The 26304-nt window shown below is 36.0% G+C and overlaps 1 protein-coding gene and 1 pseudogene across 10 annotated transcripts in view; both read left to right on the top strand.

The window, feature by feature from the left end:
• The window catches only part of LOC141450812 (contactin-2-like), a 346236-nt gene that overhangs the window by 265242 nt on the left and 54690 nt on the right, over positions 1-26304 (top strand). The gene's annotated exons all lie outside the window — the stretch shown is intronic.
• On the top strand, positions 2014-2097 carry LOC141451579 (U4 spliceosomal RNA; annotated as a pseudogene).

Genomic DNA, 26304 nt, shown 5'->3' with positions numbered 1-26304 from the left:
GTAGATGAACTAAAGCAGAGAATAATAGATGCCTGTAAGTCGGTTAAAGCTGAATCTATTTCTTTGGCAGTAAGGGGCAATTGGCAGGAAAGTGCATGTCTATGCATCTCTAATTGTGGAGGCCATTTCGAGCATGATCTGCAATATTAATGAGGAGTAAAATTTATGATAAAATAGTACTTTTCTTCTTATTCAATCAAAAAACCGTTAAAATATTATCATTTTGAAATTTCTTATAAGAATCATGTTTTCATTCATAACTTCTAAAATATCGCTCACAGACAAAAACCGTTCCAGTAAATTTTTCTTTAAAAAAATAGAGGAATCTATTTCTGAAATAAAAACCCCACCTCCCCATTTGAAAAAATGAAGTTGGTGCCTGTATCTCGCTTCTGGAAGCACCGAAAAAAATTTACAAAGTAAATTTGGATTCCTAACAAAAAACTAAGGGAACACGTATTTTTTAGTTTTTTTCTAGCTATCTTAGTTTCCGAGAAAAAGTCGTTATCCATATAGCTTGGGACACCCTGTATATTTATCCAATAAAAAAAAAATAAATCGCAGAACCCCATTATAATATCTAAAAAGCAAAGCCTAAATCAAAGTCAAGTTTTGCCAAAAATTGTTCTTAACAAAAATACAAAAAATCTGAGGCCAAAAATGATCAAAAATACATAAAATGTAACACTTTGCGGGAAAACAGCCAAAGTAATCAATAATTTCAAGTGACGTTGGCAAAGCTTCACTAAGCCCTAGATGGAGGGTAAAAATAAACCCTTATTTTAGTACGCAAGCTAAGTTGTGTTTCTATTTTAAACTGATTTTGTAAGAAGGCCTTAGAAAGAGAGATACAGATTGAAACTTTTTTGCCGCCTTTGAAGCTTAAATACGGAGGGTGCTATTTCTGGTAAAACTCGTCGCCAAAGATAAACCCTAAATGTCCTCTACTACCATATCGTGAAATGGATGTAAAAAAAAAAAGTGGTAGGACGATGCTTAAAGATGTGGAGATTTAAAAGTATGGCCGAAATGGTGGGGGGGAAAATCTCTTTTTTTCTCTGTAAATGAAAGACTAAAACTCATTGCACCCCCCATTATTCTGCTGTTTAACTTAAACACACTCTCACTTCGAGAGATTTCCAGGCCCCCCCCCTAAGGCTGAAAAATAGTCTGGCTACTCCTCCGGCCCTACAGCATTCCAGGGTCCTTCTCCCCCAACCATCCAATAGATCCCCTTTTCATTCACATAATGTTATCTGTAGCGTTGAAAATGGAGTGGATATGCAGCCGAACAGCATTTGCTGGATGGGTGGGTGTAAATTATTGATAATACACGATTTATTTGTGCTGTTAGTTTTGTTCTTCCCTCTCTCTGTCTCTGTCTCTCTCCCTCCCAGTCGGTGAGTCCCTACATTCAGAATTACTTTAGGGAATAGTGTGAGGGTGAACAACCGGCCCGGCCGGGCTACATCAGGCGGTCCGCGTCCTATATTTAACTACATTCAATAAACTCAATCCAGTCCAGCGAACACAAAAACCAATCACCATCATTACAATTGAGTTACACATTACATTTTGCTCATTCCTAGTTCCCCCTCCCCCCATGAATTTATCTAGTTTTGAACATCGTTTTGTTTTGTTATCGTTTTTGGATTTTTCCTCTCATCCTCCTTTCGCATTAGTACGTATTTGTATTGAACAGATTGCAGCTCATACCAAAAATCTATACGGTATTAATTCCAAAACTAGGCTGTCAAAGCTTACTAAGCTTTCATACGTATTTGGTAAATATTGGTCCAAGCACCTTTCAGATCGCCTATTGAGAAATGTTTGAGTTTTGTATTGGGGCTTCCAGTTTTAGTCTTTAGACATAACTTGAGATATTTTCGCTGATAGCTAAGCCATATAACGCGACCTAGGTACACTTGGACATATCCGGACCCTTTAGGATCTAATCTAAGCCCGAAGTGTTGAAATTACTTCTCTTGCTATACAAATTTGTATTCAATTGATTTCTTTAACCTTGTGGCAATATCGTAAACCAATGAAGGTCTCCTGAGGTGCGATTATTGCTAGTTGAGAAATCCAAATAACCATTCCACCCATTCCTGTGACCTGTACCCTTTTTTATTTTTCTTTGCTGAGTTGCTCCCTTGTACTCCTGCGATATTTTTGGTGGACAGACATTATCTAGATATCTACTGTAAGACCATCAAGTTTAGAAGTCAGAAACAGTTTACCCAAAAAGGCCCATAAAATACTGAAATCTACATGTACAAACGGCGGTTTCAAGCTAGATTCTAGCAGTTGAGGTTGGATTTGTAATTTACGTGGTTTTGTACAGTGATTTCAATGAGTTGAGCGTAAGGAGAATTCCTAGAGCCAGCTAGCGAAATACTGAAAACTACATGTACAAGCGACAGTTTCAAGCTAGATTCTAGCAGTTGAGATTAGATTTGTAGTTTACGTGGTTTTGTACAGTGATTTCAATGAGTTGAGCGTAAGGAAAATTCCTAGAGCCAGCTAGCGAAATACTGAAAACTACATGTACAAGCGACAGTTTCAAGCTAGATTCTAGCAGTTGAGATTAGATTTGTAGTTTACGTGGTTTTGTACAGTGATTTCAATGAGTTGAGCGTAAGGAGAATTCCTAGAGCCAGCTAGCGAAATACTGAAAACTACATGTACAAGCCACAGTTTCAAACCAGATACTAGCAGTTGAGATTAGATTTGTAGTTAACGTGGTTTTGTATAGTGATTTCAATGAGTTGAGCGTTAGGAGAATTCCTAAACTAGCTGTTCTAGCTAGATGGTCGCGATCCTGTTATTCGCCATCCCCAGCTTCTGGTAATAATGAGATAATCAGTTCACATGCAGAAGGAGAGTAATCTTATATGGGTCAGACTGAATCAAGGCTCATCTGCTCTAGTATATCCGAATAAGGTAAGAGTCGGGTCCTTAATTAGCGCCGATTAGGGAAAGTACTGGACGATTCGTTTCCCTCTACGTCAGAAGGGCTTTAATAAATGTTCTCTTTCATTGAATGTTCGCAATATTTTTTTCAACATAAATATATAAGAAACAAGAAGTAAAACGTTCTTTTATTGAAAATGGAATGTGCATGAGAAAAGTTGATGCCGCTAAAGTTGAGTATTGTTCTATATTCAATAGTTCCTTTGGGCGCGTCCTGCCCAGGTTCTTTTGAATTTTTTTTTTTAACAAAGAAAATTTTACAATAGCTTCAACCTGAGATACTATCTTCCAGCGGTGACCATTCAAGCGTACCTTAACTTTTCCAACGTTTACTTGGAGGCTACGTGACAGAGAGGAGAGGCTTATTCTGCCCATTCCAATCCAAACACAATAAGGATGCACCTGGTTACTTTTCTCTCTCTCTCTCTCTCTCTATCTATCTATCTCTTTTCCTCACTCCCTTTCGTCCTGGTTACAACCAACCTATTCAATATTTCGTTACCTGGTTGTGAAGTTTTATTTTCTTTTAAAAGGGCATTAAGTTAACATTTGCTAACAATTACTTTTCCCTAACAGATATTAAAAAGGAGAAGAGATAAAACCTTTTAGGCAGTCAAATGTAAAACTTACTTACTTATGGAAATATTATAAAAAGGAAAAAGAATTTTCTAAACTGGGAAAGTTACCCAATTTTAATTATTTATGTTCTTGGAACCCCCACACTAGACTTAAAAGAACAGAACTAAACAGACGCTATCGCCTACTTAAAAGACTCTTAGACGATAGATAGATCAAAACTCTCTCTGGACAACAGAAGATTGATCTATACTTCTATTTCAAAAACCCATCTGGGCGTATGGAATAGAGCTGTGTGGTTCAACCAAACGCTCCAATCTCCAAAGGATTCAATCTCTACAATCTAAAATACTTCGAACTATTGTAAACGCTCCTTTTTATGTCTCCAACCTGGACTATAAACACTGACCTTAACATTCCTTTTATCACCGAAGTTGCTGATAACACGATACAGAAAAGTCCACCACAGCCTGCAATCTCATATAAATCCTCTAGTTCAAAATCTTTCTTCAAGAACTCTTCCTGACAACCTGACAAGACGCCTTAAGAGACACTGTGGCCTCGTGATCTCCTCTCAAGTGAAGAGAGCGGCTAATAGCCTAATGTTTTGGAGTGTTACCACTGGATAACTTCTTCACTCGTATACTTCTGTAATTCATAGTTCTGTTATCACTAATATAGTTATAGCGCCAACGCGCTGATTGTAGCAAAAATAAACGCAAAAAAAAACAATTATTTATATGATTACTGTTCATTATTTTTGGTGACTGAATCATAGCTTCAGTAGGATGAAAAATTAATGCCATTTTCAGTCATGACAAACTTTATTCTGCCGAGCTTTCGACCTAGAGACAAGGTCATCTTTAGGGCTGTGGAACATATTTGTTCACATTTGTTAACAGACTGTAGATATGTTCCACAGCTCTGAAGATGACCTAGTCCCTAGGTCGAAAGCTCGCGGCATAATAAAGTTTATCTTGACTGAAACTAGCATTAATTTTTCATCCTATTATTTATATGGTTATACCAATCTATTTCATTTTCTGCACCAATTAAGAGGCAGTATTGTTATCGTGTCCAAATAATTGATACCAAATTGAGAACTAACCGAAAATGCATGTTTTAAGGCAGCGTTTCCGAACCTGTAGTACGCGTACCACTGGTGGTACGTAAGTTGTTGGTTGGTGGTACGCGAAAAATAATCAATAATGGCGGACATTAAAAATATAAAAAAAATTAAATAATAAAAAATCACAGAAAACGTTTTTATAGAAACGAATAATAGATACAAATTATTTTAATTAATAATATTATACAGTAAAGTTGTAATAAGTTGTAATGTACAGTAATAAGGTTAGAACTCCTTAATAACAGATACAGAATCGCTCTAGAAATAAATACTCCTTAACAAAAACTTACAGTTTAAAAAGTTAAGTATAAGGGTTGATTAAACGCCAAAAGGTACACAAATCAGCAAGTACCCAACATTTCATTCAAGCTTAGTTGATATAATTTAAGTAATTTTGCTGCATTAACTTTTCCTTCACATTTTTTAGAATTTATTATCGTAGATGTCACAGACCCTTATGCTGGCCAGTTCGTTCATAATATTATTTGGTTATAATTATTATAAAATGTATATTATATCTTCGTTTTTAAATAGGTACTTTATTTTAACTCTATTCCAAATTATTCTTCTGATTTATCTTTAATATGCCCTTTATTCTGAAGTTGCCACATCTTATACATGCATGTTAAAGTAGAAAAAGACAAAGTTAGAGTCGGCTACTGTTTAAATTTGAATCACGGAGGATTTAAAACAATATTTCAGTCTTGAATTCGTCTTACCGAAATATTCGTGAGCACAAATAACACACAGTTAATAACAAGTAGATTATTCAACAACAATTATTCATTTCTCAATTGTAATTTAATTTAGTCCCCCTAATTTTACTTATAGTAAAATACTGGAATAATTAGCTGTCCTAAAAATATGCATATCTTATTCATTTTACATTACATGTATACAACATTGTGGGATGAATACCTATATTGAGAATGTAATTGAAGAAAACTATATTATTTGCGATAAAGCCAGATAATTATTACCTATTATTATAAACGTTTGACTACTAAATAAAATGACAATTACTTTAATCGAAGAATAAACTTAAACAGACGATTTTTATTAAAAATAAAATAATCGAAATCATTGATGTATGTTGGTGTAAGCATTTTTTTAAAAAAGTTTTTAAATTTTGTAGCCTCGTAATTTTTTATACCGTTTTCTTTTTAACATGTAATTGATTATTATAGATTAATAGATATTAAAGTCAATCTACAGTGCTACTTGAACAAATATTTTGTAGATGAAAATGGCCAGCATAAGGGTCTGTGACATCTACGATAATAAATTCTAAAAAATGTGAAGGAAAAGTTAATGCAGCAAAATTACTTAAATTATATCAACTAAGCTTGAATGAAATGTTGGGTACATGCTGATTTGTGTACCTTTTGGCGTTTAATCAACCCTTATACTTAACTTTTTAAACTGTAAGTTTTTGTTAAGGAGATTTTTGTACCTTTTGGATAGATTTTCCTTTTTGTCTATTTGGAATGTTACATATCTGCTTTACAGATTTTTTTAAAATTTGGAATAAGCAATTCTATCATTATAACCTGATAAGGTGTTAAGTAGGAACCGTAACTACCACTGGAGAGATCTTTTTAAAGAATGATTATAGTTGCGGTCCCCAAACCATCCTCAATAACAATTTTTTTGAGAAAGCCTTTTTATATAAAATAGGAAGGTATTTGTACGTAAAAAGCAAATTTAAACTGCGATTTCAGGCCTTCCTTTTAAGAGGAGTAAGAAAAATAAACGGGCGATTACAGTACTTCTCCCTAAAAGGCAAAGATTTTGAATCGAACAACAATTCATTAATGTAAATAGGTTCACCCATTGATAATTTTAACGATTGCAGTACTTCCTCTTAGTAGGTGTAAGAGCATGATGGCACTTCACAGTCATGTAGAGGAGCTTTAATCACTTCTTCGTGCTAAATTTTATCAAAATCGGACAAAGCGTTATAGAAATATTGGTAATAATAGTTTTAGAAACGGCCTTACTTGGGTGGGCAAACTCCCCTCCATATGAGGCATAGCGACGAGACTTTTAAAGTGCAAATCTGTACAAAATTTCGATTCGAATGACACTTCATTCATGAAAATCAGTTCACGTGTCGATAATTTGAAACGATTGCTATACTTCCCCTTAACTAGTGTAAGAGCAGATCGTCGCTTTAATGTTACGTAGGGGAGCCCTAACCCTATCATCCTACCAAATTTTATCAAAATCGGGCTAAGATTTACAGAGTAATTAGTAATAATAATTTTGAAGGGGGCCTTACATAAAGGGGGCTAACTCCTCTCCCATTCGGTGTACAGCGTCGAGATCCCCAAAAGGCACATCTACATAAAATTCCGAATCGAATGACACCTCATTCATGAAAATCGGTTCGCGCGTTTAGGCGCTACGCAGTTTACAAAAAAGGTAACAACAACAACAACAACAACAACAACAACAACAACAACAAGAAGAAGAACAACAATTTCTGAAAAAGCCGTTTTTGCTCATTTTCAGCAACTTTTTTCTCGAAACCTATAAGATCTGGGTTGTTGCAAAAAAAATACAGTCATAAAGGAGGGTTTGCCCTTTATTTTAAAGAAAATTTGGGAATTTTATCTTTAGTAGAAAAAGAGAAAAAAATTATCAAAGTTGGGTGTTTTTTAACGTTACGCTTTTTCGTGCACTTTTTGACGATCAACCCTTATACAACTGTCCTACCGGACAGTTTTAATATAGTAAAATCACACACTCGGTATAACTTTTTTTTTTTTAAATTTATTTTGTTATTTACAATCTGTATAAATATATACAATAAGTAAATAGGAGGTGAATGAGATGAACTGGAGCGGGAAGTGCAAAAGGAGAGAAGCTACCCAGCGGTAGCACTCTCTAGATGAGATAGGGGAATGTGGGGAGGAGAATATGAGTGGGAGAGAGGAGAGATTAGTTCTTCAGACTGTAAGGAAGTCGCGGGGCCACTGGCGATTCAGTCGGCTAGGAGTATTGTTAGGGATGTCAGAGGAGGCGAGAGACTGTACAAGAGAATTAGAGCTAGTCGAGAGAGCAGTATGGAATATTTGGTATTTAGTCTTGGCTAATTGGTGTACGAAGGGGATGTTGAGGTCTTTGTGAAGAGTGAGGTTAGTCACCGTTGAAAGGAGCGTCAGCTATCTGTCGGAGGAGTTTTGATTGAAATGTCTGAACTCCACAGCTCTAGTCCGTAAGTCCACATGTGTAGGTTTGAGTTTGAAGATAGTATTGTACGAGGGTCGTTTGAAAAGTCCATGCAAAGTCAGAGAGGTAGCACTACTGGCGCGTATCGAGGTTATGTTTAGTTAGTAGCATCTCTTGGAAGAACACACACCAAGTTTCAGCCAGATCGGTCCATTTCTTTGTGTTTGGCATTCGTTTGAATCTAGGAAATCGAGTGATTTTCAAAAAATGGACGAAAAAGAATTTCGTGTGTTGATTAAACACTACTTTATGAAAGGCAAAACGCCTCAGGAGACTAAAGAGAAGCTTGATAAACATTATGGTGACTCTGCACCTTCGATTAGAACAGTTTATAAGTGGTTTCAAAATTTTCGGAGTAGCCATATGGGCACAAGTGATGCTGAACGTTCTGGACGCCCTGTTGAGGTTACTACTCCAGAAATCATTGATAAAATCCATGATATGGTGATGGATGACAGAAGAGTGAAGGTGCGTGAGATTGCTAGTGCTGTGGGCATCTCGAATGAACGGGTACATAATATTTTGCATCAACATTTGGACATGACAAAGCTATCCGCAAGATGCGGTGCCGCGATTGCTCACGCTTGACCAAAAACGAAATCGTGTGAAGTGTTGCAAGGACGGATTGCAGCTGTTCCAGAAGAATCCGCAGGACTTTAAGCGTCGTTTCGTCACTGTGGATGAAACATGGATACATCACTACACTCCTGAGACCAAAGAACAATCTAAAGAATGGGTTACCAAGGGGGAATCTGCGCCAAAAAAGGCGAAGACCGTTCCTTCGGCCGGAACGATTATGGCGACTGTCTTTTGGGATTCGCAAGGAATAATCCTCATCGACTATCTGGAAAAGGGTAAAACTATTACAGGTGCATATTATTCATCGTTATTGGACCGTTTGAAAACCGAGCTGCAAGAAAAACGCCCACGATTGGCCCACAAAAAAGTCCTTTTCCATCACGACAACGCACCAGCTCACACCTCAGCAGTTGTGGTCGCAAAATTAATGGAAATAGGGTTCCAACTCGTTTCACATCCCCCCTGGAATGGAAAAAGATTTTATTCAAACGAGGAGGTGATTGCAGAAACGAATGGCTGTTTTTCAGACTTGGACAAATCCTATTATTCGGAAGGGATCAACAAACTAGAGCAGCGTTGGACGAAGTGTATAAGCCTAAAAGGAGACTATGTTGAAAACTAAAAAAGGTTTACCCCAAAAAATTAAGTAGTTTTTATTTTTGCACGGACTTTTCAAACGACCCTCGTATGTTAAACGTTCTAAGGGCAATTTGGAGCTTCTTCCAAGTAGTCTATAAAGAAGTTTCGCACGTTTTGTCATTGCTTGTCTTTTAAGTCTAGTATGTGAGTTCCACGTGAGTCTTTTTACCTATGTAAAGCCCAATGTAGTGCACCAGATCTGTACAAGGAAGAGGATTGCTTTTGAAGAGGAACTCAGTATAACAAATTTCACCAAATACAATTTTTGAAATAGTACAGTTTAACATGTTGTACTACCAAAAGTAGTGGTACGCGAGCAACAAAAAAAGGTTGGAAAACGCTGTTTTAAGGCATAATTTGATGGTATGCATGTGTAGGTGAGTGTAAGTTCAAACTTAAAATTACATTTTACTACAATAAGTCTGCTTCCGTTTATAAATGTTTTTAGCCCAAAATCCGTCAATTTGTAAGTGCGTTCAATGTATTCAAGAGGAAGTTTTGCACGATTTTCTTTGGAACTCACAAATAAATGAAATCGCTCCAATGATTCTTTTCCCCTCATTTTATATTTTATGACTAAGAACAATATCAATACTAGAGCCATCTTTTATTTATGTTAAACGGAAGTAAAAGAAAGAAAAGAAAAGATTTATTACAAAAAATAATACTTCCCTCAAAATTAATAAAATGATAGAATAAAGAAAAATACGGTATATTATTAAAGAAAATAGTCTTTAAAATTTTTTTGGCAACCAAGAATTGGAATTGTACATATTCTCTGATGGATATTATTGGCCGTATTGTGGGTTAGAGTATTACTTCATAATTTATGAATCATTTTGTAGTTTAGCTGAGTGAATGGATTGAAAAGATACTTATATATGGTGGTATATGGAGAATGTTAACTCCGCCATTTCATCGACTTTAACCAATATTAAAGTATGCCCTAGTGGAAAAGTGCTTTCTAATAAATTATGAATAAAATGATTGGACAAGGAATAGGTAAGGAAGGGTTCAGGTTTATTTGGTTTTTTTTGTCTTTGTTCTTTGTTTTGCAAACATAAATAGGACAAAAGTGATCGTATAAAGTTAATATTTTCTGTAAACATTATCTAATATCTCCTCTTCTTAAAAATAGAGAAATAGATAGAGAAATAAGCAGATAACTAATTTATCTCCCGGATATTTGTAGGCCAAGAATTTGTACCGTTCTAGGCAGTTCGGGAGATAAAACTAAAGGAAAAAGAACAGTCTAAGTTCTTTCATAATCATCCTGTCCTGTACTGGAGATTCCCTCTTTCTGTAGTTTGGGCTAGCCACTTTTATCAGGGATCATCAAGAGTTATTCTTCCCAGATCATATATCAGCCAGCAGATAAGAAGGTTCTTGTTAACCTATTGCTAGCTTTTCTGCTCAAAGCCTAGAATTAAATTACAGGTAGACCTCGACTTACGACGTTGATCCGTTCCTACGCAGCGTTGAAAATCGTTTTTTCGACGTAAGTCGGAACATACGTAAACTGTACCATATACAGTACAGTACTGTATTACCATAATAACAGTACAGTACTGTAAGCACTTAGCCTATCCTAACACAGTACCCTACATAATTATCAAAAAAACACGTATAAAATACTGAACAGAACGTTTAATAATGAAATGAAACAGTAATAAAAAACAGTAGTGTACTTTATGATATCTAATTTTACTTCCATGGTGATGGCCTTCCTTTTCTTCGATTCACTGCCATCAGAAGAGTCTGCCTTACGTTTGGGAGCCACAATGAAGGGCAAAAAGTGATCGTGACAACGACCCCAACGATGGGGGTGCTGGTGACGCCGTCTTCCTCGGTGCCGCTGCACACCAAATCTCGTACAGTAGTTCGCAGGCTTTTCATACAGGGGCGGCTCTAGCTCGTGTAGCGCCCGTATGCAATGAAACCCTGGCGCCCCCTAGGCCTGACTCCCCCCCCCGCTTTATAGTATAAGCTTTAATTACGTGAAATAAGGTTGATTTTAAGTTGAACAAAATGGTCGAAAAAGGAGCCGCTCGCGTTTGACACCGCCGCACTACCGGCGCCGCGCTGTCTGGCCGCTTCTAAACTTTAAATACGTGAAATAAGGTTTATTTCGAGTTGAAACAAAATGTTCGAAAAAGAAGCCGCCCATAGGGCGCTCGCGTTTGATAACTGCCGCCACCGCGCTGGCTGGCCGCTTCTGTCATATCATTGTTGTACCATGATGGTCCAAGACGATGCTCTTAGCTGTCTCAGGGAGCGCCGCGGCGCCCCCTGAGACGGCGGCGCCCGTGTGCATTGCACACCCTGCACTATAGGTTAAGCCGCCCCTGTTTTCATAGTACATACTGTACTGTAAATGGGAGTCGTAACCACGAAACGTCGTAACTCGAGACCGTCGTAACCCGAGGACTACCTATAATATTGTTTTTCCATAACTTGAAATAAGCCAAAAGGAAAAGCGTTAAATACAGCTGGCAAAATTATCCATTCACCAAAAGATAATATTGTCAAATAGTTTTCTTTCCCAATATTGTGGTAGCAGCTCCTACATCTAATCATCAACTATTCCAGCACAATTTAATTATTTATGAACTATACTTAGGATAGAAAAGTGAATGAATTCAGGAGATATAGGGCGGATGGTACTGGCAGAGTTCGTACTTCCATCATCGCCCTGCCATCGGCTCTTTCTAAACAACCCTTGAGGAAAAGTGCTTTTTAAAAATTTATGAATAGAAAAAAAGAAAAAAGAAGAGAAAACTTAGTCTAAGAATGGAGTAGGGCTTTTTTCCTATGTTTATAAAAAAAAAAGATAGAACGTAGTACAGTAACACACGTGTTAAGGAAATGCCTGCTATAAACATTAACTATTGTTAACTTGATTGTAAAGTTGGACATTTTACACGTTCACCGTGTGTTTGTGTGTGTAAAAATGTAGGAAATGGCAACTCGTTAGGATTAATTTTTAAAAACTTCTTATTCTCCTGAAGGAGTGGAGTTTACTCCCCAACTTATGGATCACCTCTGCCTCCAACTAGTACAAGAGAGATACAGAGAACTAGAGGGCAGATCTACCACCTTATCGGGGTTCATTCCTTGTCTACTGTACTAATTTCCATGTAATTACCGCTTCCTCCTGTACCTACCAACAGGAAGGAAGCCCTTGAAAATAGATTCACTACTGTAATCGGCATCCCCAAGGTCTTGTTCGCTTCATCCACCATTCTTGTTGTTATCTCCCTATACACAAAGTTAGGTTATGATTGTCGAGTCTAATGCAGCGTTTTTCTTTGTAATATAATACATTTATATAATATATTCTGATTCAATCTTTCTACTCCGTGTCATGATGGGCAAAAAGGGGCACTCGCCATTAGTTTAGAAATAGGGGTGTTCCCTCTTATTGTCGGGTATAATTGAATTTTCTGCGACTTCTCGTTTTTAAATGTTCTGTTTATTGGAAACATCCAATCTAAAGCGATTAAAATACGTTATTCTTTTTTTCATTGTTCATTCCTTTTGGTGACTGATTCATAGTTTCAATAGGATGAAAAAATAATTGCCATTTCAGTCGTGATACATTTATTCTGCCGAGCTTTCGACCTAGGGACTAGGTCATCTTCAGGGCTGTGGAACATATTTACAGATTGTTAACAATGATTCTATTAAAATGAATATGTATAATATAACAAAATTTACAAAAATTATTTACCTAGTTTACAAAGAAATATTTTTACATTACAGGGTTGGTGTGTCTTCTGTCTTGTCTTGAGTGTGATCGGTCTGTGTGTGATATGTGTTAGGTTGTGTGGAAGTCAGTGTTGCCAATAGTCAAGTATTTTGCAGTAAGTTGGCGTATATGTTACTTAAATTGTTCGTGTCTGTTTTGAAATTTAAACTGTTTTCTGTCTTAGATATGTATATCATTTCTATTTTATTATTTTTTTCCCCCAATTCATCTCTAGACTCCCATTTTCTAAGGTTGGAAACATTTCATAAACTTGAAAGCAAAGAAAAAACAAAAAAAAAAAAGTCGGTAGGCTTATTTTATAAGATTTAAGCTCAACTCATGTTGATGGTACAAGCCTAGGCTATGTTCACTTCTTGGCATTCCCTAAGGATAAAATTCCTCTTCCAAGACTGCCATATCTCTTATCACGGAGCAGTTGCTATCTTCGCTTTCTGTTCCACACAAGCACTTTCTCTCTCTCACTCTCTTCCTGGAAACCGCCTAACTAACCGGAACTCCATTGCTTGAGAACATCTTGAGTGAACTTTTGTAGAGTAACATTAACCAAGTGGTCCTTTAGGGAATTTCTTCAACTATCTAAAGGTACAATTTCTGTAAAGTAGTCTGAGGTGGGTGGAGGAATTGTGCTACTCGTATATAGGACCTGGAGTAGGGCACTGCGGTTCTTTGTTTGTATACAACTTCTCTAGTATTTCCAGCAGTGTTGTTAGTTCTAGGATCGTTCAGTTTATAAAGTTGAAACTTCTCTAGCTTCATTTTCACTCCACTATTTAGTCACGTTACGATCATGGCCATTTGTGTGCAAATTTTCAATTATAGCAAATCACCTTCTTCTATTTTCCGAGCAGTTTCCTTTTTTTTTTTTAATTTAGAAAAACTGCGAGGAAACTCAGAGCCTTTTGTTACTGCGCATTGGGGAGTGTTTAGTGAAATGAGGAGATTATTAAGATTGTAGCGCGTGTATAAAACTGCAGATTCTCGCATTAAACGATTAAGAAGACCAAGCATACGATTTGCTAGTTTACATTGGGTTTACTTTGGGCAGTTGCGTTGATGGTTGAAGCCTCTCTCTTATTTAATTTATATTTTTTCAAGTTATTCCAGAACACTTGCCAAATATTTGCCAGTTATTGATTTGCAAATTGCTGGCAATATCCATCAAAAGGAATCCATTTTACCATGATCTTTCCCGGCAGAGGATGTCGACTTCATCTTTGCAGAAACATTGTGACTTTCAGCGATTGCTGTTTTTCCCTTTCGCAGTATAGTGATGGACAGCACTCAATAAAAACAGCTTACAAATAACTTTAGATTCTTTTTTTTTTTTAAACGTTCCAAAAATTCAATTTCACAGTTGTTTTTGTCTTGCCCCAAAAAAATGCAAACCTTTTCTCAGAATTTGATTCTTGATGTAAAATGGAACAGCAGTTTTACTGTTTATATATTGCGATGTCAACCATTAATACTTCTCTTTAATCTTTAATAATCCGGTGCCGTATTGTTTTCATTTTGTTTGCAGTCTTTCACGTGTCTTTTTCTTCGAGAGAACTTTTACTATGTATAAAGTCAGCCTCCCATTTCATCACTGTTGCACCAATTTTGCATGCAATTTCTGTGTGCAATGTACTGTCCAAAAAGAAGACTTTTACGATGAAACTATAGAGAGAGAGAAACATTTTAATGCAAATATTTGCAAAACAAAGGGTGCTGCCCAAATAGATCGGGTTGCTAGACACACAGCGTCTAGAACCCGATCATTAATAGTTTATCTTTTTCAAATAAATTAATCAACAATAAACACTTCTACTTTAAATAGCCGTACTATAGTACTATAGATCAAGTTGACCATTTATCACTTAAGTTATCACGAAGAAAAGCGAATTCTCTTTGACAGCAACGCCGAGGTCCAGATAGGTCAAATACTTTTCACCTTCTACGACGATTTTCCATCTTCAATGTGTCAGCGAAACTAGAATTACATCTTTTTAGCGGGGATTGGTGGTGGTAGCAATCGCCGAATTTCGACTGATGAAGAGATCATCTTCACCACTTACATATTCACTCCCTTACTCTTCACTAAACGTTTGCAAGTCATCTTTTTGTCTGTCGTGTGCTTCAATAAGCTTGAGTTGGTGGATGTGATCAATGAAGTATGGTGACTTATACTGGAAGAACAAATGCCCCAACTACAGTTTATATAGAAACAAATACTACCTTAATAGTTCTTCAGATACTTCTTTAATAAACATACTCGTACTTGAATGTGAAAATAATACTCAAGTATTTAATGTGTATAACTTTTTTACTAATACATTGAGACTACGTAGTGCTTTGCTACAAGAGTAATGTCCAGTTTGTGCTCACTAGAACGAATAATTTGTGATTTTGTACTGCCTAGATTCCTATTTATTATCATATGTTGTTGTTTCCCTGAGCTAACACTTATTTGGTTTCGTTTTGAATATGAGCAAAAGAAAAGAACAGTTTATGTATTATTGAGTGAAATTTTCCTTTTTCTTTTTAAATTCACCTACAGTTTTATTAAGTTTAATTTCAGTATAAGTTTGTTTATTTCAATAGGATGAAACAATAAATGCCAGTTTTCAGTCGTGATACATTTATTCTGCCGAGCTTTCTACCTAGGGACTAGGACCATCTTCAGGGCTAGTTTACAAAGTAATATTTTACATTACAGGGTTGGTGTGTCTTCTGTCTTCTGTGTCATGGACTCATGAACAGACAAGTCCTGGTTCATGAACAGACAAGACAGAAGACACACCAACCCTGTAATGTAAAATATTACTTTGTAAACTAGCCCTGAAGATGGACCTAGTCCCTTGGTAGAAAGCTCGGCAGAATAAATGTATCACAACTGAAAACTGGCAGTTAATTTTTCATCCTATTGAAACTATGAATCAGTCACCAAAAATAATGTACAGCTATTAGTTTATTTCAATTATTTTTGCATCTTAATTCTTATAGTATAGTACAGTAAAAGGCTAACTCTTTCTGTAACATGCTACTTTGTATAATACAGATATAAATAAGTAATGGAAGAACAAAACTATTGCTCTCATTTTGAAGCTGCAGAACTGTCGCTGAAAGCACGCTGTTATTCTGTAGTTACAAATAAAAACTTATCAAACATACCAAATCTCTTTGTGTAATTTCATTCAATAGTTTCATATAAACAGCCATTTTGCCTCACGACAATTTAATACTAAGCCTCCCCCCCCCAAAAAAAAAGTTCTGCAGGGAACTTAGCTATCTAATCAAGTACAATCGCAATACTTTAAAGTTGAGAAAGTTTGGACCTATTTCAATTTTGCTATCCCTTCTAAGCGCCACCAACTGTCATTGGTTGTCATCCCTCCCCCCTGTTTCTTTGATGACAAGTTTGGCACTAGACCACAGTTCTTGGTTATCCAACCCTTGTTATTTGGCAATTGTTTGTCATGTTGTCATACTTTGATAAGTTAGCACCACTTCCTTCTTACTCGTTTTTTGTTTTATACTGCTCCGTTTTTATTCCCACTTTTTATATATATAAACTTAGGATGGAAGATTTGCCAGAATACCGAATACCGATTTGATAGAAGACCGAACGCTAACTTACAAACAACACTTCCATCAGACTGTCAAGAACCTCCTGCAAAACGTTACATTGCTTTCCCATTACATTAACACCTTGTCGGAGAAAATTAACAAACTACTTCACAGCTACAACATAATCCCCGCATGGAAATCGGGGAACGCCATTAAACAATTTTTCACCAAAACAAAGAGCAAAATTCAAACAGACAAACTATCTAACATAATTTACAAAATAAATTGCCAGGATTGTGACAGTTGTTATATTGGCCAGACAAGTCAGTATCTCAAGGCAGGGTATACCAGCATCAGTATGATTGTAAGACAAAAAAAGACTACAATTCCACGGCGCTACTCAGACACCACATTGACAACAAACACAACTTTGACTTTCAGAATGTGACAGTACTCGATAGGGAAAAAAAACAGTATAAGCGAAATTTTCTGGAAATGTGCCACATAGTAAAACAGAACAACACAGTTAACTTTAGGACGGACACGTCGAATTTGGCCAACTGCTGCAATTTTATCATTAAAAAATAAATAGATATCCAAATTTTGTACATAATTATTGCTGGGTTTGTTTAAATTTACTTCAAATCTTTTGGTTATTTGTTACTTAGTGCAATAAGGGTTATTTGGTTTCTCCTGTGTTTTGTGTTTAACGATTTTTGTTGTTTAAAGAAATTTCCCAATATTTATTGTATTTACTCTTTTGTTGTAATTAGTCTATTGTATCTGTCCAATTGTAATTACCAAAATTCCCGTGTAAGTCCTGCTATATCTGTATATATATACCTGCTTCTCCATTTCTGGCTCTTAGTTTCTGTAACTCAACCGACCCGCAGAGCCACGTAAGTTTCAATAATTATAAAGAATTTATTGTATTTTACTGTTTATTTTTGTATTACTGATTTTCTATGTTACTGACCCTGTAAATTGTTTTGTATTTGTAATATCCAGGCCCTGAAGAGGACAATATATTTGTCGAAATGTTGGCAAAAAGACGAGTTGGTTTATTTGACCGATTCCTCGCAAATCTTTAACAATTTGCAAAGTTTAATAATTTGCGGTCACGAAAACTATATATTCATATTTATATATATATAATACTATTCATCCCTGATTTGTTTTTCGTTACTTCATCCAAAAAATTAGAACTGTATTTCATGTAATCCACACCATGAAAAGCATTGAACTAATCGTTTAAAATTTTGAACACTAAAAGCTAACATCACATGAATCATCCACATCGGCCCCATTCACATCGTTCCCCACTTTTAGCATTTATGAATAATTAGAATTTATTTCAAAGCTAATAATTAGAGCTTTGCATGCATTTCTGTAGAATATGCTAATCAAATAGCCAACATCCAAATTTATCCTTTTAAAACAACACGAATTCAACAGACCTATCAGTTTTCCAGTAAAATGAGGTTTTTTTTTTGGAGTTTTCTGATGAGTATGTTCAATTTTTTTACTTGTGTTTCAGTAACTTGCATGCTTAGGATGGAAGATTTGCGAGGAATCGATCAAATAAAACAACTCGTCTCTTTGCCAACGTTTCGACAAATATATTGTCCTCTTCAGGGCCTGGATATTACAAATACAAAACAATTTACAGAGTCAGTAACATAGAAAAAACAGTAAAAAAAGTCAGTCTGCGGGTTGGTTGAGTTACAGAAAAACTAAGATCCAGAATTGGAGAAGCAGGTATATATATATATATATATATACAGATATAGCAGGACTTACTCGGGAATTTCGGTAATGACAATTGGACAGATACAATAGACTAATTACAACAAAAGAGTAAATACAATAAATATTGGGAAATTTCTTTAAACAACAAAAACCGTTAAACACAGAACACAGGAGAAACCAGATAACCCTTATGCACTAAATAACAAATAACCAAAAGATTTGAAAGATTTACTGTTTTTTCTATGTTACTGACTCTGTAAATTGTTTTGTATTTGTAATATCCAGGCCCTGAAGAGGACAATATATTTGTCGAAACGTTGGCAAAGAGAAGAGTTGTTTTCATTTGACCGATTCCTCGCAAATCTTCCATCCTAAGTTTAATAATTTGAGGGCACAAAACTATATATTCGTAACTTGCACGTTTTATAGCTAAAGTAATTGTTAAGAAAACTGGAGGAAAGCCACACCAGGGCGCATAACTTTAACTAATAATGTGATTTTTCCTGATTAAAGAGTTTTGGTTATTTCTCAGCGATTCCCTGTTATCTTGAAACGTTAGCCACGTATACAATATTTAATTGGGATATTTTAAATTTATTCCATCGTCTCCTCCCTTAATATTCCATTCTATGAGAGGAATTCCAATATCAGCTTGTTTAGTATTACTTTCTTTCTTGTATCTATCGTTTGAGTAACTATGTTATCCTAATACTCAATGCATCTTCATTTTGGTATTCTGGAGAAAAATAGGGAAGAATGGAGGGAAAATCCACAATAAATAAAGCAAGAGCTTGAAAACTTTTTTCCAACTGAGTGGAAATTGGACAAACGAGTTATTGAAAGAATTTTAATAAGGAGATGTTTCTCATTTTCATTGTTCAGTTATTTTCCTCTTGCTATTTCTCGTCTCTCTATTTTGTGTTTTTGTCGGTCCATCTTTCTAAACCAATTTGTATACAACGAGGAGAAGGATTTGTTTGTGTAACGCAAGAGATAATCCAGTGGACAAGAGAAAGCCTGATTGGGGCTATGTTCTACTTGCAAAGTATTGAAACATAATCCATAAGAACGGGCAGAAATTTTTACATTTGTATTTTAGTATTTGTTTGGATGTATTCTGAAAATTGGACGGGACTTCAAAAGAGTTTTCCTTAATAACTTGGGAAATTTAAATTACCCAAGTTTTTTTTTTTTTCCTTTTTGTTTTCATCACACTTAATCCAATTAATCTCCTAAGTCCGGCTCTTTCCTCAACCCTTCACAAAAATAAATCTTGTTATTTTGTGCTGGGCAAATTTCTTTATGAATATATTATGGTTATTGGGGGTAAAATTGCCCCCCTAAAAAAAATTGAGAGGCGATTTTTTCCCTCAAAGAATAAAGTAATTATATTTTTCGGCTTAAATTTTGTTTTGTATTGTTATTCAATTCCCAAATAATTTAAACCAAATTGGATATTAGAGATACTACAAGGATCGTGGTCTTATAACAAGGGAAAAACAAGGATAAGTAGGCATTTGATGAAGTTATAAGGAATTGAAAGCTCTCGTATTTTCTCACTAATTACAGCTGGAAAAGCTGGTTCATTAAAGGAGCCCCCCCCCACTCTCTTTTCTAATAGTGGTAACATAATGCCATTACAGGATGCTGCCTGATTAACTTGAAGATGATACAAAAAGCCAGAGCTTTACACCTCTTTTCACTAACTGTATTTAGTTAGGACCTAGTACAGAAGGAATAAGATTACATAGAAGAGCCGAGAAACGAACTGGAAACGATACTGTGGAAACGTCTTTAGAAGAATGTGTTAGCAGAGTGTCATGCATTGCTTTTCATTGGCGAGGATCATTGATTAAAAAAACTTTGAAATTAGTGTCTTGTCGTATTATTTGCAAAAGAACTAGTTCTACTGTTCATTATTTTTGGTGACTGATTGATAATTTCACAATAGGATGAAAAAAATAACTGCCAGTTTCAGTCATGATATGAGTTTCGGAGTCCAGACAAGACAGAATATACATCAACCCTTTAATGATGTAAAATATTACATTGTAAATTAGCTCTGAAGATGACCTCAGTCCCTAGATCAAAAGCTCGGCATAATAAAAATTATATCATGACTGAAACTGGCAGTTACTTTTTTCATCCTATTGGAACTAGTTCTAGCTTCTTAAACCCAATGTTTGCTTCTTCAAACTTGTTTACAGGTTTAAAACTATTATCGTTCACTACTTGGTCGCTTGCATTGTTTGTTCTGGCTAATAAAAGCTGAATTCCAATTTAGTATCTTAAGTTTGAAGACAAGTTAGATTAGATTAAATTAGGGCGGCCTCAAGGCCTACGCCACTGCGACTACTTTAGATCTATTGTGGCTCCCCAGCTTTAGAGCTCGCCCTCCAGACCCGTCCGTTTAATCAGACACTTAATTCTGGAGAGCGAGTCTTGGGTAAAGCTCTCAGGCCTTGGTTTTTCTTCTTGAAGGCAAAGTTATTTCGTCTGAAAGTTCACATTTACTGAAACCGCTTCTATATTTTTTTTAAATTTTCTGCAAACGATTTTCTTTACAGCTTGGAGTGTTTTCTAATAATATTTCTGTGTATACAGGGTGAACCAGTAAGTATTGTCCATAGACCTACTGTGTGTAGTAAGTACATCTAAAGTGGAGTTCGATGACGTATTGGCCAACTTCATATTTTCCACTGTTCTTGAGTGATGTCACATTAAATTTTTTTTCTAAAATCATTACTTTTTTCCAATAAAAATGTTATTACTCAGAAAGTTTTATTCCGAATTCGATTCTGATGACACGGTTAGAAAGACAGATACATTTTTCAAAAATTGATACCATTTCGAAGCATGAGTTATTCTCCAAACAGCCTTAATCTTCCTCCGAATAGGCTTCCTTATTTTAAGACAGCCTACTTTAAAATTGGCTACTGGTCCATCTAAAAGAGTTTTCAATGAATTAAACAACTTGGATAAACTAACACTGTTGAGTGCTCGTGAACACGATTTCTTGTAAAACAAACGTAATTTCTCATAGGAAGATAAAAGGAATCCTGGAAAATGATATACCGTTTGAAAGCCCATTAGGCGAGGAAACTTTTATAAAAAGTGCCAGCACCTAGGTCTGATAATGATCACATAAGGGCCTAATGAGTTTTCTTCAAAAATTTCGATTACTTTTATTTTTTCCAGCATTCGGAGGAACATTGAGGCTGTTTGGAGAATAACTTATGCTTCAAAATGGTATCAATTTTTAGAAAATTTATCTGTCTTTCTAACCGTATCATCAGAATCAGAATTCTGAATAAAACTTTCTGAGTAATAACATTTTTATTGGGAAAAAGTAATGATTTTAGAAAAAAAATATAAACTGACGTCACTCAAGAACAGTGGAAAATATGAAGTTGGCCAATACGTCATTGAACTCCACTTTAGATGTACTACACATAGTAGGCCTATGGACAATTCTTACTGGTTCACCCTGTATACAATATTGAATTTCAATAATCTTTCTAGTGTGGAAAATAAAATTTAATATAAATTGTAAAATAATACACACATATTTCTAGATCAAATTCAGGGATACAGTAATTTCCACTTTCATCGAGTTGAATATGGTATCCCCACTTTACAGGAAACAAATCCGTTCATTAGAATCACAAATCTGTCCCTCGTATATTCCCTTCCGAGTTTTCAGAATAAAACACTTTGCAAGTTACTAAATTCATTTACTACGTTATTGATTAGGGTCAAAGGGGAACAAGTATTAAAGTGGAGGTTCAAAACCCCTCTTTTAATTTTTTATTAATTCTGTAATACTTTCAAATAATGCCATTCAAAACAATAGGAAATATTATGGTGATCAACGTGCGATCTGAGTAGAAATAAAACAATACAAAAAATCAATTAAGCCTCTCCAGATAAACGGTCCAGTTTAACATTATTAATGAAATCAACAAGGAAGGGCCAAAGTCATACAAGTTTTTAGTGGAAATGATGGCAACAATGCTCGCCAACAATATATAGGAGTGTTTAGAGTATGTTCTGTTCGTGTAGGAGTCTGTCTAGCCGTGTGATTGCGTGTGTGACTTTTACTCATATAGTTCCGCTGATTGTGTTATCCTCTGTCCGGCTAAAATGAGGGGTAATGTTTTTTGAGTGGATTTCCGCCATCCTCAACTCCTCTTACACTCCCTAGCTAGTAGCTGGAACTTGTTTATGTATGGGTAAATGGCCTTTAATATATATACTGGGGCTGGGATAGGTTGGGAAAGTGGGTAAATGAGAGGGGATTAACATGCTCACGCGGGGATAAGCATTTGTAAAATGTTAGCCTGGGATCCGCATAGTTGTTGGGTGGTTGCATTGGGGCTTTATGAGTGGTAGTGTGTGTTAGTGAGCTGCTGTGGGATGGTGGAGGGGATATATCAAGAGTGGTACAGAAGGAGAGGGATGATGCTGTGGGATGGAAGAGGTTTTTAGATGCGAGAATTAATAACCATAGTGGTGTAACGTACAAAATAACAAGAGGCACTATGAGCAACCAGCAGCTCGTGGGCCCACTGTGTATCCACTGGCCGCGCTTCGTTTGCCTGGTTACCAAGCTACCCACAGCTTCCCTGCTTATGTGAAGGCTACACCCCCAAGTGAGCCTCGGTGTGTGTGTAAAGGGGGGCGAAAAAAAACCACGAAGGAATGAGCAAACTTGAAAAATCTCCCTATCAGATCCGCTTTTCCCGTTGCTTTGGCTACAGTTTTTTTTTTTTTATTTGTATTAGCGAGGAGGTTTCAAAACCCTCTAGTGTTCATCCCCACCCAAAAAATGGTTCTCCAGCTACAGCCTTGGGCGGCTACAGACTTTGACCGCCTCAGCCTGTATTTCTCCAGTATAATAGCGGAGAAAAACGGTGGCTGCAAGAGTTAGCCGCCCTCTGGTTGAAGTAACCGGCAGCTAGTGGAAACCCTTCTCTGTCTCTCTCTTTTTTTTTTGTTAATCTTCTAATAAAAGTGATGTATGGTCTCTGGGCTTCGCTTAAAGCTCGCAGTCTCTCTCTCTAGCTCCGCCATCCAGCCTCCGCTCTCTGTGACGTAATATCTCACTTTTCCCAGTTATCTCTCCCGAGTTCTGGGACAACCACTCTTTTATCCACCTTGTTTTCCACCACCCGCCTACAAGGGTAATTTTTTTAATTACTCATAGTACAATTAATCATTTGTCCCTTCCGTAACAATTTTACAATGCACCTTACTTCCGGCCATGCCTGCTTACTTTCTATTATAACAAATCGTCCTTCTTCATCCATTCTTGGACACTAATGCCGTGTATAAAAACGCGGGTAAAAAAATAGAATGAAAATTAACAAAACCAAAAAAACAAAAGGTAATCTTGTAGATTAATTCTTCGTGCTTCTTGATGACAACTACCGTAAGCACAGAAACATGAAAGGTGCTTCTTTTTTTCCTGTTGTGGAGTAGAAAAGGATTATATAGCACTGAATATACGTATAAACGAAGTGAATAACCAGGACATCATGTTTAAAGAGATTTTAGCTTACAAGTTTGTTTAATAAGTAGGGCTTTTAAAATGATTCTTTTTTGTTCATTTCATTTGTACGTATTTGATTTATTTTTTATTTTTCCGTTGGAACCTGAATCAGATTTATTTGGTAATATTATTATCGAAGTAATGTTATTCTACGGTTTTTCATGGTTGTTTGGATATGTAATAGAAAACTATTAAATAATTTGGAAAACTTAATAGTGTCCACTTTTCACAGTAAATCTAAGGATAGGCAGCTGGATTTTCCGTATTATGGAAATCCTTTCCACTAACCATTTGAATTAATCTCTTATTAAAACTAAAACTGTCCGGTAGGGTTGATCGTCAGGCGCCACTGTAGCCGAGCGGTTAGAGGCGAGACCTGCGAAGCTAATATGTATTGTGGTACTGCATTCGATTCCCGGTCTTAGGCCTTGGATGTTATTTAATGGTTAATAAAAGAAATTTACAGTAAAGTATGTTTGCTAGTCGCCTCCATCCACGACACCTAATTGGTAGTTCGACGTTAAGCCCCGCCTGAAAAAAAAATAGGGTTGATCGTCAAAAACTGTACGAAAAAGCGTAAAGTTTAAAAACACCCAACTTTGACCATTTTTTTTCTCTTTTTCTATAAAAGATAAAATTCCCAAATTTCCTTTAAAATATAGGGCAAATCCTCCTTTATTACTGTAATTTTTTTGGGGGGAAAACCCAAATTTAATAGTTAACGAGAAAAAAAAAAGTTGCTGAAAATGTGCTAAAACAGCATTTTCAAAAATTGATCTTGTTCTTGTTCTTGTTCTTGTTTTTTAAGTATTATTATTTATTTTATTTATTCTATCTCATTCTTCAAACAGTAATCTGCAATTGGAGCGAACAATTCTCGGCAGCCTCTTTTCTTGGGGGCGGGGCGAACAGCCTCAAGATTCTGCATATACTTAAAGACGACTGCTTTTGGCATGAATATGGACAAAGTGGGGAGGCCTAAGATTCGTTTTGAATGCTTTATGTTTGTTATTTTTAAAAAGAATTTAAAGTTGAAAAGAAAAAGTTTGGTCAATTTTCCTTCTTCTTTTTTTTCAGTAGCCAATTGTAGAAAAACTCGCTATAACAGGTCATGAGAAAAAAGGAAATAGTAGAATATATCTGATGGGGTCAATAGGGTGATTGGATATTCTATTGGTGATTTTAACTAACCAACAACGTTTCTACGCTTGAATCCGATTAATAAAATGTTTTTGGATTATAGGCTATACCATTTTTTTCTCCCGTTTCCGGCTGCGGATTTACGTAAAGCAAAAAATAAAAAGTTACTGCGGAAAATATGGCAACCAACTATCAGCTTTTTACTAATAAAGGGAGATTAGAGAGCAATAAAATTTGCTGTTAACCGTTTTTATCTTTTAAGCATACAAATATGAAAAACCCTTACATTACTTCTTAAAATACAAATTCATATTTCAATAGAAAATGGTAAAACGAGTGAACATGGTAAAAATATTAATAAATTATTATTATAAATATCAGTTTTTTGTTTAAATTGGTAAGCAGTGTGGATTTGAGTGCATTTTTAGTTTCCTCTAAAACCTCAATAAAAGAAAAATCTTTGGAAACAAAAATATTTTTACCAGTTTTTCACGATTTCCTGAAATGGTTCCAACAATTTATTTTTAAAATTTAAGTATCTGGGCACCCAGCTGTCCCCAAAAAAAGTACTCAAGATGAAGAAATAAAGAAAAGAGTGGCTACCTCAGGAAAAGTCTTGCACGCTCTAAGACAACCTTTCTTATGAAAGCCAGAAGTCTCGAAAGCGGCAAAAATAGCCATGTATAAGACTGTGTTCCTGCCGATTCTTACATATTCCAGTGAGTCTTCGGCCCTCCCGAAAAAGCACAAAAAGCGCTATCCAAGCTATGGAAATGTGATATTTAAAAGGGGAAAAAAAAGAAGGGACAAAGTCCGGAATGTGTATGTTAAGGAGGAATTTTTGAAAGTACAGCCCGCAGCAGAGATTGTAGCAACTAGCCACAGCTACATTAAGTTTGGCCATGTTATGAGAATGGAGGGACAGAAGTCTAGCGAGGAGGGGTATATGAAGCCAGAGTGACCGGGTTTCCAGGAAGAGAGGAAGACCAAGGAGAAACAGGGATGTTCAGCAGAGTTTTCTAAGAAAGAAGGTTGGGGACTGGAGAAGAAGGAAAGCGATGGTACACGGGATAGGAATGGTTGGAGAAAGCTCTGCAGGACCTCGACCACCCGCTATAGCAATGAAAAAGGGATAAAGACTAAAAGAGGATAAAGCTGAGTTGGGAAATTGTTGAAATTAAAACACTTTCAACTCCCAGTGCCATTGTATACTCAGAGTAGGATGGTGGTTGAATAGCTTAGGGCTAGAGATTTCAGTGAAAAAGATAAGTTTAGAGACTTGATAACTGCTGAAATAATGAAGGAGAATTTTAACTCATCTCCTGATCAAAAACTATAACAGGAGGTCTTTTATATCCAAGCTGATTGCATCGCATTCTCTGGTTTTCAAAATAAATCCTCTGGCACTTGAAATCCAGT

The sequence above is a fragment of the Rhodnius prolixus genome, unplaced genomic scaffold (assembly GCF_049639745.1).
Source record: "Rhodnius prolixus isolate KJV_2025 unplaced genomic scaffold, Rpr scaffold_8, whole genome shotgun sequence".
Taxonomy (NCBI): Eukaryota; Metazoa; Arthropoda; class Insecta; order Hemiptera; family Reduviidae; genus Rhodnius; species Rhodnius prolixus.
This window is presented reverse-complemented; position numbering and strand designations above follow the sequence as displayed.